The following is a 19,346-nucleotide window of genomic DNA, read 5'->3' as shown; positions in this document are numbered from 1 at the left end:
AGTTACCACAATACATAAATACTGTATATTGGCCTATATTTTCCACTATGGGCAAACTGCAGGGAAATGACCAATTCCATAGCAAATGTATGAGACGGGCAACATGCCCACAGCGTTCAGTCAGGTCCATTGTGTTTTACTCATGATTAAAAAATGAATTACAATGAAATACATGCAATCCATCAGTGGAACAGTAAAGCACCACTTTAGAACAGCAGCTGAGATCTATGAGATGTTAAGACATCAACACAAATCTTCAGCTGCAGTGGACTCAAGGTTTTTTCTGAATCTTGAAGTTCTGTCCTGTCTGTTATCGTAGAATGTTAAGAGATACAGCGGAACACTTCCCCTCTGTATTTTCTAAATGGTATTTACACTGGGGGGGGTTTTCAGTGAAAAGAAATTGTGAGAAAGATTTTGCGTTGACCTTTAACTGACAATAAGGAGGCTCAAAGCAGAACTGCTTCCATTTCTCTGTAAGAAACCAGTTTCTTGGTAAGCAGGCCTCAGGTTATTCAAAAGAAGATATTGATGTTTTAAAATGTACTCAGAGTGACCTTTCGCATTCTCTGCCAAGTTCACATTCCTACAACACAGCATATTCACATTCTGCACTGAATCATTGGAATGTACTGCCATCCACACACAGGTGAAGGGTAATACTTTGCATGGCCTGTCTCTAATTACTGTGTATTTCTAGAGCAGTTCATAGTTTGGGAAGTGATGTCTTAGCTGTCCTGTCCTTGTAGCAGGCAAAGAGAGAGAAAGGTATAATCCACAGAGACAAAAAAGTACAAAAACATTAAACAAGGGGAAAGGGACAGTGTAGGTGATAAGACTAAAGCTGAGGGAAGACTAAGCCACTTGAAACTTGCTTTCAGGAGACTAGGCTTCAGGCTACTGCACGGCACACCAGGGGAGACTCGGGGTTTGATACAGCAAAGCTGCCTCAGACTAGGTCTCCCGGTCTCCTGGAAGCAGGTTTCAAGCCATTATTCCTGCTTCGTGTTCCCTCAGCTTAAGGCACATCACAGGTAACAAAACACCAGCGAATTGTAATTTGTGCCCCTCAGCAGTCGCTCGCTGTCTGTGTTTTGCATGTATTAGAGTTGTGTCATTTAAATACTGGAGCCCCGAGGGGCATCTGGAGGCCTCTGACTCAGACATGCAATCATCATGTCTTCAGCAGAGGTCAGGAGGGCCTTGTTCTCAGCACTGTTTCATCACAGGAACGTCTGAAGGGAAGATCATCAGCTGAATAATCATGGCAATGACGTGTCTCATTGTAGGAGAGTACCGAGCAAAGATCTGTGCTGTAACATCAAGCAGATACTCAGTGTATTGACTCATGGAGTGACACTCGTGACACACAGATCTGTTAACAAAACGGATTCTCCTGATCATGTGGTTTTATTATAAGTGCATGTATTCATTTAGATTACAGAAGTGTACGTGCATTGCACAGAGCTCCTCATGTGGTTAATTCGTGGCTCAGCCATGTTTACAGTAAGTTGTTAGAGTATTGCTGGACATGGCCGTCACTAGCTGTGAGACTCAGAGGTCGTGTCTGTGGTTGTTTTTTTGCATCTTCAATGCTGATGTTCATGTAAACATTCTGGTGAAGTACAACAGACTCCTTCATTTCCTCTGTTGGTTTGCTGTGTAACACAGGTTTGGAGGTTGAATAGTAAATACCAAGCAGTCATATAAATACTGTAGCTAGAGCTTGAATCCTCGGTGTGATCTCGGGAGAATGGCAGCTCTGGTTGCAACGCTGCTCCTGTATATTTTCCTTTTTCAGAGCCCTTGTTTTTCACGGTTATCAACAGTTCACATTTTTGATGCGTTAGTCAGATCAGGAGAGAGTCAGTGCTGCCGTTGATGGATCTGTATTCTGACGTGTATTCAATGATACAAGCACTATCTCCAGCACTGCTTCACTTCCTCCCAGTATCACCAACACAGTCAACTGTACAAACTAGCAAACCATCTGAGAACAACAGCTTTATTGTATTTGTGGATGCATTCATTTAACCAGGAGATTCACACATTGAGACTGAGGCCAGCTCAATTACAAGGCAGTCCCAGAGTGAAACACACTGGACAGCTTTCTTGAAAAATGGGACAGCTGGCATACAGATCTCAATCACTATCATATAGAGTAGGACTGGTTATCTTTGACCGATGTTGCACTAATAATATAACCACTGCCCAATCCACCTGCTATAGCAGACATGCACTCTCTGTGATAAGCCTCGGCGACCGCGGGGAATCAGGACGTTTCCTCAGCAGGGAGCTGGGAGCTGCCCGGGGCTGCAGAAAGGCTTCCCCGCGGTGTGCATATGTTGGGAAAGAGGAGTGGCTGCAATGAAACTGCTTTGTTTGTTTGTTTTACAGTCTCCGGGTGTTTTATCTGTGTTGTAAAATATTTATGGAACTGCAGTGGTTTACAAACAGTGTCAAATGTAACATGCGAGACTGTGGTTAACGTAATGCATGATGACGCGCCAGCTGTCCCTGCTGTCCCAGGACCGGTTTTGAGGAAGGTGTCCCGGGGGTTTGATTGATCAGCTTTGGTTTAATGTTAGTTTGTTTGGATTTTATCACCTTGTTTTAAAGCTCGTTAATTTTGTATTGCACGTTGCTTTTGGTGTTTAAGCACAGATCTCACTGGCATGTTGATGCTCTTCTGCTCTCAGCCCTCATAGGTGTCAATTGGATAATTTGAAGAAGCTGAGCACAACATAAAAGTCCCTGATTTCATCCACTCGAGAGATTGGATGTTGTCGTCGATGTGAACGCGGGGTTGTCTGCAGTGGAGGTTGCACGCACAGCCAGCAGGAGCAGAGAAGGAATTAGACTTGTTTGTGTTCGGCGGTGGGTTGGGAGAAAATGAATGAAACAGCCGCCGACATTTAGAGCGCGGCTCCGGCTGTGCTTCCGGCCTCCCTCCGTGTGTGTGTGTTTTTAACCGTTTCAAATAAATTGACTACAAGTTAGATAAATCAATATACAACATTACAGCACCAGACGCACAATATGCATGGGTTGTCAGGACTACAATACAGTACTAATATTATCAATGTTACCTATTGGATGACTGTAGGATTTCTAGAGAGCTTAAACTTTTAATAACGGCCGCCCTTCCGTTCAGACGTCGCGTTTTTTTGTACTTCAGACTCTGAGGTGGCAAGCCTGATGAGTGATGATGCAAGCTTTTACACTACTTATAGTGACCCCCTATTATTATTATTATTATTATTATTATTATTATTATTATTATTATTATTATTATCTTACACCGATACAGGGACAAAGGTAAGATGGGAATTTTGCCTAGAAAACGACGGCCATAAATTCAATATTCTCAATGAAAGTTGTTTCACTAATGGAACTAGCGGGTATGTTTGTTGAAATGAGCGGGTCTATTGTTGTCACATTGCTATTTATGTACCAAATCCGTTGTAGGTCCACTTGTACAATTTGGATAATTTAAATTGATTTTCTTCATTGCATCCATCTTAATGCGAATACCATCTTTACACAACTTCAGCATGTCGTTCACCGTCATGAGACGTGATACATCATAAAACCACGATTTAATATGGCGCTCGCATTGGAAAAACACATGCAAAGTAGCATGAAAAAACATTTAAATTTACAAAACTACAAAAGCGGACCTGCATCGATTCGATACACACGGAAATAAAATAACGCGTTACGTGGCAATATATACTAGACTAGTTAATTCCTGCAACTGCTAACACTTCCATAATAAATATTTAATTGTACGGCTGTCAATATCCGTTTCGTTTCTACTAGACAGTCCCCTCACCCCTGTCCTTTAAATGCTCTGAAACCGCGGCTTGAAAAACGACGCTGTATCTTTAAGACGCCGGTCCACAGTGTCGGTGGGAGGGGCCGGGCTGTGCCTCGCTGAGTGCGGGGATTCCTTGTATAAACAACCGTCTTCACTCAGACTCGACTGCGGAGCGCGGAGAACGAGAGCGGCTCCCTCAGCGGATCGGTCTGCCAGCCACTGCGCCTTACATTCTGTTTACTGGGTTTCTACGGAAGACAAAAACACACGGACACCCGAAACAATAAGGATTTCTTACGTTTTAGAAGAAGCAGCGCGTTTCCCCCGCTCTCGTTGAAGCAGGTACGTGTGGTCCGGACTGAGCGCTGTGTATACAGCAGCAGCAGCAGGCTGTGAAATGCTCGGCAGAGCAGGGCCATCGAATATTTTTCTCAAGTATTTGAATTTTGTAGTGTTTTAAAATGTCTCTTTTTTTTGTCGTGAGGGAGACTGCTAACCAGTTATAATTGTATTTATTTATGTATTTATTTTGGTTGCAAATTAGAGGTTGTGAAATGGTGGTGAATGCATCCCCCTCCCAGTTTAATAATTCACATTAAAGAGTGATTTGGACATGAAGCCGCGAAGCATGATTATATAGCAGTACTGTAGTTTTCTTTACCCCCATTTTGTTAAATGCAAGCACACAACGCAGCATTCGTCCTGGAGCGAGAGTCCCGATCCCCGTGCATTTCGAGAATGATCGCCTGGTAATCACGGGCGAGGTGCACGGACTGCAGCAGGGAGAGTCTGTTGTTTGCTTTTAACCTGTATGTAAAGACACACGGAGTACAGTTTTTCCTCGCGTCCATTCTTTATCAGTCACTGTTCTAGTTCTTTGTAGTCGCAGTGGTGGGATCCGATCCGATTGTGCGCAAAACTGTCACAGTATAGAACACACATAGTGATGGGTCAAATGCAGCGACCAGCAATACATGCAAGACTGATACAGGGCAGCTTGTGGACATTGGTACTGACTACGAGGCTAAGAGCTGTCAAGAATCAAACCGTGTGATTCAGCTGAATATCCCTCTGATTCTGAGAGTGTGTGTACAGTATTTATTCTGTTATACAAAGTGCAGTTTCATTGCGAACCAGCTTCGGTTCTCGTTAAAAACTAGAGGTTTAGATTCTTTTTTCAGACACATTTAATAAACATTAAGTCATACATCTATTGTACAGTATATGTGATTATTATTATTATTATTATTATTATTATTATTATTACTACGACTACTAATAGTGTGTGTTAATAATGATAATAATAATAATAATAATACGACACATTCTTGAGAGAAATAATGAGAAATTAAAATGACTCTCCTATCAAGTAATTACAGTAATACTGTCATATTCAGACAGAAATAATGGCTGGTTACAGTTGTTTTATTTAAGAATAAATGCAAATAAAATAAAAGGTATGGGTCCAAACGTCCCTGGTACTTGCGTGGGCTCTCCCAGCCTGTGCTGTGATCAGCGCGTTTTCTAGTTTTGTTTCAGTTGGAAACTGCCCACTAAGTTGAGAGCAGTTGGTGGTTTGAGTTTGTTCAAGGAACACAACAGCATGAAGCGCTAAAACGTGATTGTAGTTTAGGAATACATTTCGATGAGGTGACGTCGGGTTTAGGAATACATTTCGATGAGGTGACGTCGGGTTTAGGAATACATTTCGATGAGGTGACGTCGGGTTTAGGAATACATTTCGATGAGGTGACGTCGGGTTTAGGAATACATTTCGATGAGGTGACGTCGGGTTTAGGAATACATTTAGATGAGGTGACGTCGTTGTCTTTGCATTCTGGTATCAGTTAAGTATGTCTGTTTGTGCCGTCATTAAAACAGAAGCACCTGCCAGCCGACCACCTTGTCTTATTCCCCTCCCTGCATGCTGCTGCGCAGTAGCTCCTATAAAGCATACTGTACTGTGTGTCTGTCCCATAGGCAGGACGTTGTTGGAAACCTCCCAGCTGACAGTGTCAGCTTCTGGGCAGATACAGAAGCTGCTATTTTGTGCTGGAGCTGACGTTGCCTGTGAGCTGGATGTATATTATGCAAATAAGGGTGTGATGGGACCAGTATATGGCTTTGGGATTCACTTCTCACTACATGATTCTTCTTCTGGATAGAGTTTCATTCTGATTGTGTTCCAGTACTGCTTGGTCACTAACTTTAGCACCCACTTAAACAGCATGCTGGTACCTGACTGGTCAAGTTACAAACTCACGCAATTAAACCCTAATCTACATCGTACTTTTAAACTGGGTTGTTTCATTGGGAGGGAAGTTGTAGCTTGGATTATTTGCATGTTCTTTGTAGGCTTTTGAAACCAAAAAATAAAAATGCAGTCCTAAAGTATTATTCACATTGACTGGACGTTCACAGTTAGCCCACCTGGAACTCCGTGCAGAGAAGAATGATCCAGGCTGTGTCCTGCTTTACTGTATGTTAAGAAGGATCATCTTGAAATGTTTTCATCCTTCTTGGCATTGGTAGTTAGTTCACAATGTCGCTGCTTTTATGCCGTGGACTTTCAGGTGGTTGACTATTTGCTGTTTTTGATCAGGGTACGGGATCAAGAGGTCAAAGGTTCCAGTCAAAAGGTCATGCTGGTCACTTGGGGAAGGTCTCTTTGGTCTTCAAGCTGTTGTTTGTTCAGGTGCCTCTCACTGCAGGGTCTGTGTGCAGAGTGTGTGCCATGGTACAGACCTACTGTATACAATACAATAGGGATTTATAGAGTGGCTTTGATCACAGGACCTCAAAGCACTTTAACAGTGAAACAGCAGCAAAATAAATATCAACAAGTATTAAAAGCTTAGGTTAAAGAAGCTCGTTTTATAAACAGTCGTTTTTAATCCTGATTTAAAAACAGTTAGTCCCAGTTTCTCTGAGACAAACAGGCATATAATATATGTTTATAAATAGATAGATGGGTATAAATAGATATCTGTTGTTTACCGATGTTGTCTAAGTGAAGGAGGACTGAAAGGTATAATGTGACACCGGTAAGCTACAGTACAACTAACACATGTTTCTGTATAAACGGTGCACAGTCACACCTTGTTGATCAGCTGTTTGCATCTCATGTGGCTTTTCCAGTGATTAACATTTTAAAATAAACAAGTCGTTTTTTCAGTTCAAGAACAGCAGCATGGGACTTTGTATAACGCCTTCCAACCCCAGGGCCTCTCAAAGCGCTGAGAAAGTTTCAGCAGAGCATTAAGATTTAAAAGGAATAGTTTTAAAACGAATAGGTAACATTTCAGCTGTTAAGTCAGCTACTTAAAATCAATTCACATCCATATGGCAGCGTACCAGGAAATGCCCTTTCAAAGAGTCGAATCGAGATTTAAAAACAGGGACGGACTCTGCTTGTCTGACCAGTGGGTGAGGAATTCCAAAGGCGGGGAGACTGTTCTTTCACCGCTGGCATGACAATATCAGAACACTGACAAAGGCACTAGCCACAATGTTTGTCAACTTGACTACTTGAATTTCTTAGATGGTTTTGATGGGAACCCCTTTTAAAACGGGGGTGTGTTTATTAGAAACATTAAAATGCGTGCCTGCCTCCACTCAACGCCCCTGCATTCATTGGTGAATTTTCTAATTTTTAAATGAATCATTTCCCACCTAGCTCTTTGAGGTGAATGATTCACACACATGAAAAATGATTTGGAAACCCGATCGGAGATCCAGGTCAGACCTATATTTTGTGATGGATCCATGCAGTTCCACAGCCTCTTGGCTTCCATATCTTTTGAAGTCCCCAAGCTGTGAGTCGAATCAACACTGGAAGGGCAAGGATGAGTGTACTGTAGTAAAGAAGAAGAAAGGGGCTGGTGTTGCCAGACGAGCTGTAATTGAAGTCTGCTTTCATCTTGTTCAGTTTCTAGGGGAGAGACTAACTGACCCAATGCAGTCAATGAGCCCAAAGCAATCTTCTGATGCTTTTCAAAGGACAAGGTTAATTAAAGTTGGAACATAATACAGTAATTTTAAGTAACTTATAAAACATTCTGTAGATGATCTGCAGCACACGTGCTGTATTTTCTATTTAAAGTTTGCTCTACAACATGGATACTTCACGCAGTAACTCATGTCATTTTTCCTAGCAGATGAGAAGTCTTCTGTGCCGTATTTGGATGCAGAATAAACATGCTTAGTTTTTCCTCTCTACTCTTAACAGTGTTTTAGTGTACAGGGAGCTGGGTTTTCTTGTCCCTGCTTTTTCTTTCTAAGAGATGTCTGCTGCAGGGTATCAGATTTATCGATGTACAAAATGAATGATTTCTTTTAGCAGGCAGCGCTGGTAAAATGAATGGCTAACGTGCACCAAGAGCACGAGGAGACAGATTAGTTTCAGCAGCCTTGTGCAGCTCCTCGTGAAGAAAGGAGATGGTTCTCATGTGTTTGAACTTGCACCGTGGGGGTGTGGGTGAAAGGTTAGAATCGAAGGCCACAGCGTGAGATGGTAAGCTTCATTAGAGGGACACAAGTGGCTGAGTGGTGTGACACTTAAAATGGGATTCTTGCAGACTTGAGGACTGTTATTCAACTGTGCCTTCATTTGAACTGGGTTATATTGAGCTACAGTAAGGCAAAGAGCAGCGTGGCTGTCAGAGATGCCAGTCATTTCTAGCCAATCTCGTCTCTCCTGAAGGTTAACTCTCCTCTGAGCTCTGAAGGATTGATGTACGAGCCTGTCTAGCAGTAGAATTCAAAGTCCAGGGCCGTTTGCAGTGCTGTCTGGGAGGGGGGGTGTCCTTCACAGCTTCCCTTACAGGCTGTCCTTTTGGCAACCTTCAGTGCTGAGGCAAGGACGCGGTGCTCGTTAGGCGGAGGGGAGAGAGAGAGACTCCTGGACAGGATTTAGTGCTGGATCATACACGTTCACCCGGGGGGGGGGGGGCAGTTGGGTGTGTCGTTTGCAGCTGAGGTGGATTCTTGAAAATGTGATCCCCAGGTGAAGTGAATGAGCAGCTCCCTGCCCAGCTGCTGTGAGTATAACTCACCCATTATTGAGAAAAGAACAACGATTCCCATGAGGGGGGCTTAATCACAAAGGAGAGCCGTGGAAACAAAGCACCCACACAGCTAGTGGAAGCAGGTCATTTAGAGAGGTGGAGCGGAGGGGAGGGGCGCTCCAGGTTCTGAGCACTTTTCTAAAGGTAGGATCGTTTGAAGTTGGCCGCTTGTGCCCCTGCAACCCAGCCAGTTATTTTTGTTCTCTTTCCAAAAGCCTTTGAAAACTGAGAATTAAACGAGAGATTTGAATGTGAGGCAATGCTCTTGATAAAATTGAACACGCCTAACGTTGCATTTGTGCATTTGATCTGCGTGAAGATTTGAATGGCGTTTCTGTTTCAGACTCTGGAGAAGGGTGATCATACCTGCTGGTTGTAACGTGTTGTGTATGATGTGTGTAAGTACTATATCACTGTGTTTCATCGTCACACCCAGGTGACTTCTGACCCACAAGTTTAAAGCACCCTGTGTCCTCTCAAACAGGTCTTCTCTACAGCTGGTACACCAGAGTGTAACCATTAACATGTCCCCCCCGGCAACACACTTCCCCCAGTGGACGTAAGAGTTACCACACTTGTACGTGGTATTTCTTTCTGATGTGTGTTACGTCCACTGGGGGGAGAGAGTTGCAGGGGGACGCATTAGGTTACACTCCGGTGTACCAGCTATACATTGCTCCAGTAAAAACCCAACTGTATAAATGAGTAATTGTATGTAAAAAATAATGTGATATCTTGTAACAATTGTAAGTAGCCCTGGATAAGGACGTCTACTAATTAATAATAATAATAATAATAATAATAATAATAATAATAATAATAATAATAATACTTAGAGAGAAGACATGCAGAATTTGAGAGCTGTGTTGAGGCACGGGGGCTTTTAACATGATGTGAATCCTAAAACAGAAAGTCATTCTAATCGGCAATCCGAGTACAAGCAAATATGAATTCCCAAACTAATTTGCTCTACAGACTGGTGGTATGTTGCGGGGGTTATCCTAGACAAAAAAAAAAAAAATGCTGGAGTGGTCTTGCAGGGACATTCCTGAAGGATAAGCTTTCTAACACTGGCCTCTGCATCACAGCTGCAGCAGTCACTCTCCCCGGGGACAGTATTTCACTTCCCCTCCCAGTTCTGGATGTGACTCGCCCTGGCTGCTTCTGTTTCAGTTCACTGTCCCGGTCATGACTGCTCACATGGCCGGCAGTGTCTTCTGCGCTCTGTTTGTAGGTAAGCTTAGTTTCCTTCTATGAAACGTGTTTGCTTATTATTTTATTATTATTATTTATTTCTTAGCAGACGCCCTTATCCAGGGCAACTTACAATTGTTACAAGATATTACATTACTGGAGCAATCTAGGCAAAGTACCTTGCTCAAGGGTACAGCAGCAGTGTCCCCTACCAGGGATTGAACCCACGACCCTCCGGTCAAGAGTGCAGAGCCCTAACCATTATTCCACACTGCTTAGTTTGCTCCTGCACTGAAATAGACCAGCTGAAGTCTGCATACAGATCTGAAAAGAGGTCATGGTCGCCCTTCTTCTCGGGTGCACTATACCCAAAGGGGTGCTTCTCATTGTCTAGATTTAATAAAGTATCATCTCATCTCTGCGCTAGGGTTGGACGACAATGACATCTTCAGCTATCGATTATCGTCTCTAAATTATCACGATAATCCTGATTTATCGGCCGAATAAATAAAACATTAAAAATTCTTATAATTTTGTCAAATGTATACTTGAGCAGCATGACAACCGCCAGACTAAGTCACTGAGTTTAGAAGAAAAAAAATAAATAAATAATTAGACAGTATATGCGCTTTTGAGTTTACATTTCTGCTGAGTGCGCAGAACAAACGTGAGCATAAAAATACACCTATTGTGATTTGCATGTTAGTAAATGATGTCGTTTTCCTATAAAATACATCTGTATATTTTTATGTGTGTGTGTGTGTGTGTCTCTATATATATATAGTTGTACAGGAACATGCTGAGTTTTGCACATGGCTGCTTGTTTGCAGACCGTTTAAATCTAATAAACTGCCTCTCCTTCCATTAAAAGATGACTCTGTTCTATTTATTTTACAATAGCGACACCGTGGGAACAGATAGATATCAAGCTTATTGTTCCCTGTGCGGTGCATAGGCTGCAGTGCAGAACTCCTGGCTTTACTGTAGTTTCAAATAAAGAAGCAACAAAGCTGTTTAGGCTGTAGTAAACGTTTGCCATGCGGTTGAGTGTGGGTTTTTTTTGTTTTGGTTTTGTAGTTTCTTTTTGCAATTATATTCAATTTATGTAAAAAAAACAAAGAAATCCTGTGTCAATGTTTAATAGTCAAAAGTTGCACTTTTCTGCAGTAATTTTACAGCGAGCGGTTTTTCAGTTTTACAAACAACAATATTTGTGTTTTTATGTTAGAAAACCCGTCATGCTTTGCCAATGTATTACCAAAACGAAACCCTGATGTAAAGTTAAAAGCGTCAGCATATTGTTTAAAATCAATACTTCACATGTACACCGCACTCACACGGATCATGTTTACACCTCAAACAGTGCAGTGCTGCTCACTGCACAATGTACAGCCGCTTCCTGCTTCACTGGGTCACGGGCGATAGTTATGATCATCGATAATCATTTTTCAGTGCAAGAAATTTATCGCTGGAAAACAGTTATCGTGATTATCGATATTGTCGATTTTATTGTGCCAACACTTTTTTTTTTTTTTTTTACTTCTCTTGTCTCCTAACTTTCAGAAATGCCTCTTCACTGTAACGTAGAGGGCAGCAGTGTGGAGTAGTGGTTAGGGCTCTGGACTCTTGACCGGAGGGTCGTGGGTTCAATCCCAGGTGGGGGACACTGCTGCTGTAACCTTGAGCAAGGTACTTTACCTAGATTGCTCCAGTAAAAAAAACCCTAAAAACTGTATAAATGGGTAATTGTATGTAAAAATAATGTGATGTCTTGTAACAATAAGTCGCCCTGGATAAGGGCGTCTGCTAAGAAATAAATAATAATAATAGAAGAATGAATATGCTGCAAATCAGACTGTAGAAAATGACCTTTTTATGTGCTGCACAGTATTAAAAAAGACGGTCTTTGATCAGTTAAGCTGCTGTTTGACAGCATGTCACTTTGTGTTTTGTGTGACCTGTAATGTAATAATGGCTTGTGTTAATGAATGCTGGGATGGAAAGTGTTCGAGGTCTATGGGTGGTTCAGTTACAGTTCAAGGTTGCTCTCCAAGTTTGAAGTCGCTCCAAGGTCAGCCTCTGTTTTATAAGATGTTATGTCAGCCCTGTGGAGCACATGATCTCCTCCAAGCCAATGAAGTGGGTTCATTGTGAATGGAAGCATGCATTTTGGGAGCTGCAGTAGAGTATGTGTTGATAGTCTGGCTCCTTGCTGTATGTGTTTTGTGTGCGCTTGCCCATCAGTGAATGGAACTGCTGTAGCAGTCAGTCAGCGTTCGTTCCGGCTCGGATCTGGGGATTCCTGGAGGTGTTGCTGCTTTGTTGTGTGCCGTTGGCAAAGAGGGCTGAACAGCTGAGACTCTGCAGATACGGCTACATTACCAGAGATGTGCTTTTTAGTCCCGCCCCCCGGGGATGCATGTTAACGATGGCCACAAGTACTTTCACTCGGACTTCGAGAGAGAGTCCTTCCAGTTGTAGTTAAACTTGGCGTGGATGTTCTTAACATTGAGAGTATCGAAACCAGGAGCAGCAGTGTGCCTGAACTTGCAGTACAGAAATGCCACCTCATTTATTTTCTTACACCTGTACTGTAGCACTGTTAACACTGCCGCCTCTACAGTGTGTTATAGACTGAGTGGCAGCAGTGTTAGCTCCATGTTCGTTCACCAGTAGTAATAAAGGAAGTGACACGGTCACAGCTGTTACTTTTGCACTTTTCGCTGTGGCTTGGCCTGGTTGACGAGGCTTGTGGTTCTGTAACCTGGATTTGTATCCTTTATAAAATGGGCCAGTCTTTGCAGCGCCAGGGTAGGCACTACAGAATGAGGAGGATGCCCTTATTTGGTGAACCTCAGCTCCTTTATTTATAACTCGCTGTGCCTGCAGAAAAGAAGGGTCGCGTCGGTTCAGTAAAAGGTTTGGAAAAGGAATGTGATCTGATTGTGCTGTAGATTTATATTATTCTGATTCGGCCATGGTAGCTGAACTGCAGTGTAACTGTCATTTAAACTCTTCTGTATAACAAGCAGTGCAGCATTCTACACTCCTAAAATGAGTGTGATTTCTTTATCAGGGGTAATACTGTAGCTACAGTTCTGCAGATCACCTGACAGTAAGGCATGCTGGCTTACTTTATCATGTGATACCAGTCCAGTATGTGATCTTGTTCTTTGGATAAGTGCACATGTGGGAGCTGCACAGTGAATGGACAGACACTGCAGTACTATTTGTAAACCTCTTTAACAGCATTGCGTTCAGGTTGCTCGTCTCTCTCAGCAGGTGTGTGGTGTTGCTTTTAGCACGCTGCTTGCTCCCCTGCACAGTTGCTGGTAAGTTTTTGTCATCTCTTACTGTGGTGCAACACAGCCTAAATCCCCAGCTCTGCCTGCTGGAGGGGGTCTTGTAACCTTGCAGACGGTGACTTCACTCTGGAACAATGTGGATCCATGTAAATGAATGCAAGCTGCGCTTATCACCAGCCTGGGTTCAAGGGAAAGTTTATTGCCTTGTGCTGAAGGGCAGACTGAGGTTAAAATTTGAATATGTACCGTAGAGGAAGTTCAGCAGAGCTCGGCGCGGTGTGAGGGAGTTTCCCGAGGCACAGCGCACAGCTTTTGTTTAACGCTTAACGTGGCCTTGATTATTAATGGGAAGAACATTCAACATTCAAGCACAGCTGTTGGTTTCCATTGAGCATTGTTCCAAGAATATCCAACCATTTATTGATTGGTTGATTGATTTTGTGGTAAAAAGAAACTGCCTCATCGTCAACTTTCTTAATATGATGTTGAAATGTATTCAGTTCAGTTTTCCTAGTAGTGTCTCTGTTTTGATCAGATGGATATGATGTAAGAAATATGATTGCATTATGTTTCTATCACTTAACCCAATTTTATTTCATGTAAATATATTACAGCTGTGTATAATTAATAAAAAAAAAAAAAATCTCGCCTGAAGTTCAAGGCCTGTTCGCGCTGTGAGTCGTGAATGTTCCGTAGATGAACTGTGAGTCGTGAATGTTCAGAAGATGAACTGTGATTCTCGCTGTGAGTCGTGAATGTTCAGAAGATGAACTGTCATTCTAGCTTTAAAACAAATTCAAATGCAGTCAGTACGTTGTTGCAGAAAGTTTGTCTGTTCCAAGTTATACAGGGAATATAACAGTCAGCACAGTGCAGTATTGAAGCACAGTTGAACAGTCAGCACAGTGCAGTATTGAAGTGGAGTTGAACAGTCAGCACAGTGCAGTATTGAAGTGGAGTTGAACAGTCAGCACAGTGCAGTATTGAAGTGGAGTTGAACAGTCAGCACAGTGCAGTATTGAACACAGTTGAACAGTCAGCACAGTGCAGTATTGAAGTGGAGTTGAACAGTCAGCACAGCTCTTCTTCTCTGCACTGGCTGTCTGCCGAGGCTGAGCTCCGATGTGCTCCGTGACAGCGGTGAAGTGAGCTCTGGTTCTTCCTTCAGACACTGACCTCGGTCGTCGTTGTTGATAAAATTCAAGCTGGTGATACTGCAGTGTGTATGAAGACAGTGTTTAATGTATAACCATGGGATTGTTTCTCTAGCCTGCAGGGGAAAGTTTAAGGTCGTTCCACGGACTGCTGTGCAAGACTCTGCAAACACTGTCACACCAGTTCATTGCACAGTTACAGTGCTGTTCATTGTCTGCACTTTAGGTGGTTTTTATAGCCCCTGAACCAATTGCACAAGATAGTGTTTTTTTTTTCCTTCTAGCTGTTTAGCCGTGACTCTCTGGTTCTGACCCTCGCCTTGCTCTGCACAGCCTTGACCTCTGATGCACACGGAGCAGCTGGTATGAATGTGCTTCTCCTTATCTGAGCTTGTGACAGGTGTTCACATAATCTGTAATGTGACATAAACAGTTGCAGAAAAAACTAATTACTGTTTGTCTGTCCAGGTTACAGCCTGTGGACTTTACACACTGTGCACATGCAAGCTGTTTAAAACATGTTGCCCCAGAGACCTGCAAATACAGTACATAGAAAGATATTTATATACGGTACAGCGGGACGGTGCAGTATGTGTGCAGCTTCTTCAGTAAAGCAGGTGAGGTACAGCAAGTAGACCTTGAATTACAACAGGAGGCTGTGTGGTCTGGTGGGTAAAGAAAAGGGCTTGTAACTAGGAGGTCCCCGGTTCAAATCCCAGCTCACTCACTGACTCGCTGCGTGACCCTGAGCAAGTCACAACCTCCTTGTGCTCCGTCTTTCCGGTGAGACGTAATTGTAAGTGACTCTGCAGCTGATGCATAGTTCACACACCCTAGTCTCTGTAAGTCACCTTGGATAAAGGCGTCTGCTAAATAAACAAATAATAAATACAGTTGAAACTGTCTGCCAGTACTGCATCAACACTGTTGTTATTATTATTATCTTGTATATTGCATTCTGACCATAGAAATACAAGTGGAAGGCTGCTTGGCTGGCAGTGCGTCTCATTGTGCCTGAAGGTTTCAGGTTACATTTTTAATAAGAGCCCTTTTTAAAACGGGCTGGTTTCCCTGTCTCTACAGTAGTAAACACTCCTTTTGAAGGACTGCAGTCTGATTTTGAGTTTAGTCGTGAGGTTAAGGAGACGCCGTCCTGGTGAAACGCTGCTTTTCTTTTTTTTTCTTCCTGCACAGATGTGGCTCAGAGCAGTGCGGATTAGTTAAGAGGATATAAAAAGCAGGCTTTGAGAGATGCGTGATCATGCCCTTCAGACAGTTTGAAGGTCTTTGTCTTTCAAATCCTGTACAGGGGTTCTGCAGGCGTCTCGACCCTTGCTGTGCCGCTGCTGCAGCTCAAGGTCAGTCTAACCCTGCCCTGTGACGTTCAACAACAACAGAGCAAACACGATGCAGTGCGATCGCCTCTGCATTCAGCCAGCTGACACACTCCTGAGCTCTTACTGTACTGCATGAGACTTCAACTTCTGCTTCTCCAACTACACGGCTCCCTACTGTTCACTGCTCTCTCTCTTTCGTATAATCCACGGTTTCTTTTCTCTCTTATCCTAGTGAGAGCACACGTACAGGACAAAGTTTAAAGGCTTCAGAACAGCTCTGCAGGTGACGGAGCAGGATTTCAGTTATTTAAAGGGCTAGACGTCCGGCTTCAGCCCCCACAGGCTCAGGTTTTCTGGTCATCGTCGTGACTGCGCTGGTTTTATTTTTATCCCGGGTTATTAGCTGTAATTTCTGCTGCTTACTGTAGTGAGTGAGGGAGTCTTAATAAGATGCAGTGATGTCACAAATATCGTTGCATTCCCACTGATTGATCTGCATGAGAGTTTCTTGTTCCCCTGCTGTGTCTCGTTGTTTGTAGGTAGCTGGGGATGTGACTTGGTTTTATAGTCTTCTTAGTAAACTCTTATGTTTCTAGGTTTTTGGAAGTTAGGCCATGCTGTAAAGTTAACAAGAGTTTTGTTCAACATGTGTTCCAAATAAATGTTAAGACGTTTAAAGAAACTTTCATCATACCAGGGATGGAAATATGACTCCGATTGCATAGCAGTTTCACCCATTCCAGGTTTTACTACGAGCTTGATTAGCCACAGTGTGTAGGTAACAAACTCAGGTGTGTCTTAGTAAACTCCTACAGTAGTAAAACCAGGAACGGATCAGACCGCTATGCAGTGGGAGTCTTCTTTCCATGCCTGTGTACAGTACACTCCTAGCCTCCTGTAGCCGTGTGGTTAGCATGCGTTTCTGAGGACCCGCTGGACTGCATGTCTATCAACTGATTCTAAAGGGTATCGGAATGCACAGGAGGTGATTTCATTGGGCTACAAATCTTCAAATGTAACGAGTTACTCAAAACACTGTCAGCCTCCTGTAAAACCTTCAAGATGTGCAGTAGCAGTATCGCTAGGAGAGAGCCAGGCTCCAGTAAATCCAGACTGTACTGTAGGTTCCGCGCCTGGGTTTCTAATCCATACTACAGGAGCCCCGTCAGCAGAAGCTCGAATGAATGGTTGTGATTGAAGCTGCCCCACCACCAGCTCCACTGCTGCGTCTGCACACGCGTCAGGGTGCGTGTCCAGGCAGCATGGTAGTGCTGGATTAAGCTTCTTTAAGTGTGGTTCTGTGGTCAACAAGCTGGCCCAAGATACAGTCTGCAGATACAGCAGCAACGGCATTTTAGATTCAACTTGCACCAGCTTGGGATCATTAACAATGAATGGAGGTGCCCGAGTGAGTTACAATGCGTTCACGGCTTGTAGTTTTTAGAGAGATCCAGCATTATATTAAAGGGCCATGCACTCGCTGTACTGTACATAAATATTCCATACAGGTAGACGGGCAGACCGCTTATGTAATTCTGAAGAAGTAGGATTGGTGTACAGGTGTGATTTGCTTATCAGATGAGCTCGTACTTCAAATGCATAATAATAATAAATAGCTGGCTGGCATTCTGGCTCGAGGGAAGTCCCCTAGTCACACACAGTACTTTAATGGTTTGTAATGCTGATAAATAAATGGAATTTCATTGTTCAGACACAAGCCTTGGGTAAAGGCATACTGTAAAACTGTAGTCCCTAAACCTTTAAGAAAGCCTTGTTCTGAAGAAGACCACAGTGGGTTTAATAAGACTCAAAGAAAGGAATGCTAATCCAGTGGTGGTGACACTTGGGTCAGGGATTGTTTTTTTGCTTAGTTTTCATAACTGCTTGCATAACCTGGAATTGAATTGCAGTGCTGCATGGACATTGGCTACAAAAAGTAGCTGCACAGCTCTGCCTCCTGATAGAAGCACTGATGGAATGAAAGACTTGGTTTTGAAATGTATTGCGCATGCATGAATACATACATATATACTTGCTTGCGCACGCACGCACGCACACACACGCACACACACACATCTCGGTAGCATTTCCAGCTCTGGGGTGAACTTCATTCCAAGTGTACAGCATGTCAGCTCTGGTTCCTGATACGTATGCTTTTTAATTCATCCGTGGCTTGGCAGCACAGGTCACTGCTGTAAAGAAGATATTAAATCTCCTGGGTTTGACCTGGTAATAGTACCTGTACCAGCCTGGGATACTCTGCTGTACAGTAGGTACTGACTGAACCACGAGTGTGTTGGTTCCTGCTGCCCTCCCAGCTCTACTGTGTGCATCGGCTCAGTCAAGTCCTGGCCTCTTCCAGTTAACGGTAACGCCACGGCACGCATGCTGCACTTGTAGGTATGGATGTGGCAGAAACCGTTAAGACGTTTTGAGCCCTTTTTTTAAATTTATAAAGATGTAAGTGAGACTGCAGTTTTGATTAATCCCAGGTATTTACTTCTGCTTCTCCTCTCAGTGGTCTGATAATTCAGCTCAGTTGTCACTGGTTTGGCTCGCTCTGCTGTGCAATATGAAAGCGTACAGTAACACCTGAATCATCAGCTCGACTGCTGCAAACATGAAATAATAAACTGCAGATGATTGGGGTCTATCAAGAAACAAACAACAACAAAGATCAAAATCAGAGGAATGCCCCCCCCCCCCCTCCTTCAGTCTCTCCTGGAGCCTCAAGGGTTAAGAGGTTGCTGTGATTGGCCCCACAGCTGCTCTCTTCTGACAGGGGATAATTCTGCAGCCTGCGCTTTGTGTGACAGCTGCCTAATTGGGCATTCTCCCCTTGTAGCGAGCCTGCCTGCCTGCCTGCCTCCCCCCCCCCCCCTTCTCTTCCCTGCTGACGGATGACGGTGGATTAGAGATGAGGACAGGGTGACCTGCTTGACCTTCCTTCCTTCCTTCCTGGGGAGTTGCAGGGGAGGGGCCTCCTGCAAGAGGGGCTTGTGAAGGTGGAGAGGCTGCCAGGTGGCGGATGACAGAGTGTCACGTGACCGCAGCCTGATGTCAAGGGCACCGCTATTGGCATGTGGTATGCCCTTTTTTTTTTTTTTTTTTTTTTAAAGGTGTTTTGTTGCAGTTTCCTGCTACAAGTTGTCAGTTCAAACAGTGAAGGAGAGGATATGGGAATTGTGTGCATGTGTGTGCATGTTCTGTTGTGTCTGCGCGTGTTTATTGCATGTGTTCAGGTGTGTGTGTTCTGTTGCTTGTGTTTAGGTGTGTGTGTGTTCCGTTGTGTGTGTTTTGTTGCATGTTCGTTCAGGTGTCTGTGTGTGTGTGTGTGTGTGTGTGTGTGTTCCATTGCGTTTGTTCACGTGTGTGTGTGCGAGCGTGTGTTCAGGTGTGTGTGTGTGTGTGTGTGTGTGTGTTTTTTCCCTGAAATCGTTCTTTCGATGTAGGTGAATAGAAAGAGTTTG

General features: G+C 43.5%; 1 protein-coding gene across 3 annotated transcripts in view; it reads left to right on the top strand.

Annotated features, from left to right (window-relative positions):
* Positions 1-2,768: 2,768 nt before the first annotated feature.
* LOC117973060 (nuclear receptor-interacting protein 1-like) overlaps positions 2,769-19,346 on the top strand; it is a 29,838-nt gene continuing 13,260 nt past the window's right edge. The window contains exon 1 of one of the 3 annotated variants that reach the window (XM_059027919.1): positions 2,769-2,877. The gene's annotated coding sequence lies outside the window, so the exon portion shown is untranslated. Of the gene's footprint in view, positions 2,878-3,152; positions 4,163-18,812; positions 18,962-19,346 lie in introns of those variants that run through there. The other 2 variants (XM_059027918.1, XM_059027921.1) reach the window with 2 other exon arrangements.

The sequence above is a fragment of the Acipenser ruthenus genome, chromosome 8 (genome assembly GCF_902713425.1).
Source record: "Acipenser ruthenus chromosome 8, fAciRut3.2 maternal haplotype, whole genome shotgun sequence".
Lineage (NCBI taxonomy): Eukaryota > Metazoa > Chordata > Actinopteri > Acipenseriformes > Acipenseridae > Acipenser > Acipenser ruthenus.
The sequence above is the reverse complement of the archived record's forward strand: the minus strand, read 5'-3'. Positions and strand labels throughout refer to the sequence as shown.